Source organism: Cucurbita moschata, unplaced genomic scaffold, assembly GCF_002738365.1.
Source record: "Cucurbita moschata cultivar Rifu unplaced genomic scaffold, Cmos_1.0 Cmo_Scf00016, whole genome shotgun sequence".
NCBI lineage: Eukaryota > Viridiplantae > Streptophyta > Magnoliopsida > Cucurbitales > Cucurbitaceae > Cucurbita > Cucurbita moschata.
The window spans coordinates 681381-683898 of record NW_019268532.1 but is presented as its reverse complement, the minus strand read 5'-3'; positions in this window follow the sequence as shown (position 1 = coordinate 683898).

Here is a 2518-nt window from a genome sequence, read left to right as displayed (position 1 = left end):
TATTGCTTTAATTTTTAAATAAATTATTTCCATTGAAGGAAGAATAAAAGTATTTGTTTTTATCGAAAGAGTTATTTATTTCAATTTAATTTTTAACTTCTCAGCTAAGTTAGAAACACGTGTCAAAATTTAAATTAACTATGGCATATGATTTTTCATTTTTTTAATAATAAAATATAACACGGAATTAGTCCACGTTCAATTATAATAACGTATCTAATAAATCATTGAACGTCCAAAACATATATTACAAAATTTTAAACTTTCAATTTTGACATTTTTTTTGAGGTCAATCCAGCTCGAAAATGAAGAATATCTAACATCTATAACTTTAATGATGCGTCGCGACTTATGTTTAAAAATTGAGTTTTACGAGATTTTAGTTATTAGTGTAATATGCGTAAATAAGTATGATTTTTTAAAAAATAATTAATAAAAAAAAACTAACAACCCAACTCATCCAAAAAAACAGTGGGTTTGGTTGGAGTGAGTTGGGTTGTGAACTCTATTCACGTTGCTCGAGAATCATTAACCCAACCAATCTAAAACTTCGAGTTAGTCCAACAGATTTACTCAATCAATGCTCACCCCTCAATTTGAAGAATAGTTAGGTTATATATTATTAGTGAGATTCAACGTCGGTTGGACAAAAGAACAAAACATTATTTACAACGGTAACATGTTTTAAAACATTGAGGGAAAGCTCGAAAGAAAAAATCCAAAAAAGACAATATCTGCTCACGATAGACTTGGGCTGTTACAAAGGGTATCAAAAGCCAGACACGGGGCAGTGTGCCAGCAAGAACGTCGGGTCCCGAAGGGGAATGGATGGAGAAGGAACCGAAGCATTCCTTGTAAGTATGTAGAAACATTTTCCTATCACATGGGTTATAAAACTTTGAGGGGAAGTCTGAACCGAAAATGTCCCAAAATAATATATACTAATGTTAAATTATTAGTTTAAAATTTAAATTTTTTTTAAAATCAAATTTGCACACAATTGATAAATATAAGAAATATGTAATTTTTATTACTTTAAATAATAATTTAATTAATTGATCTGAAAAATAAATAAATAAATAAATAGACATATCTCCTTTGGTAATTAAAGCGAAAAAGAAAAAAAATCCCATAATGCATGTTGGAGCTCCATGGAATATAAGGTCGGCAAAAGTTCACAGTCAGCAATCGTACTTCCATTGACCCAACAGCTAATATATTTCTTTTTCCTTTAAAAAAAAACATTATAAAAATATCCATATTTCCAAATTATTAAAGTGCAGAATCATATATTATACATCATGGGCGAACATTTTATTTCTTTTATAAGATATTGAAACCATAGGTTATAACTCAACCTTATGCCTTTTTTCATTTTAATTAATTAAATATTCCGGTAGCTTCCTCAAATATCCTTAGAATTTTGATTCCTTTCTTCTTTTACAAGCCAACAATCATAGGGTCATTTACGTCTTTATATATTAATTAATATCTATAAATTTTTTATGCCAAATATATAGTTTGAATCCGTTTTTGTTAGAGAATAATAAAAGTATTTTCGGAATTAGGTTTTTTCGGGACGGAGAATTTTTAATTGAATCGAGTATATAAGTTCAATCGAATGATTCGTTTTAGGTCTCTGGTAGAAGACGGGGAGGGCTTTTCCGCCTACAAGTCACGTCACGTGAAATAATCACGTAATGATTAAATTACATAATTTAATTAATGTCATAATCAACATCAAATTTCGAAATAAATCGAATAATAATAATTATTGAAATAATATTAAGAATAATCATGGTATGATAAATGAGTTGTTGTTAAAAATATTATTAAATTAATTAAGAAAATAAATTAAGGAATCTTATCCAATAAAAAGAGGTATTAAGATGCGAAGCATCGGGACAAAGCTGTGGGATATGTCAGTGTGGGTGTGGACAGAGACAACAATGGGGTTGGGAAAAGCTCTATCACTAACAAAATATTTATTCTTTCCATCAAAATGGACCACTTTGATCTTGTTCCATTATATTATAAGCTTATTTTAATGGATCTTTAGAGTTTATATGATTAGGGTTATTGACGTTCGAGTATATGAGTAAATCGATATCATATTTGAATGAGATAGTAGTGTACTTATTGTCTGCTTTGGTTTGTTAAGTATCATCGTTTTAAAACGTGTCTACTAGGAGGAGGTTTCCACACCCTTATAAGGAATGATTCGTTCCCCCCTCCTACCGATGTGGAATCTCACAATCCACCCCCCTTGAGGCCCAACGTCCTTGCTGACACACCATTTCATGTCTGGCTCTGATATAATTTGTGACAGCTCAAGCTCATCGCTAACAGATATGTCTGCTCTAGCCCGTTACGTATCGTCTTCAATTTCATGGTTTTAAAATGCGTCTACTAGGGAGAGGTTTCTATACCCTTATAAGGAATGATTCGTTCCCCCCTCCTACCGATGTGGAATCTCACAATCCACCCCCCTTGAGGCCCAACGTCCTTGCTGACACAC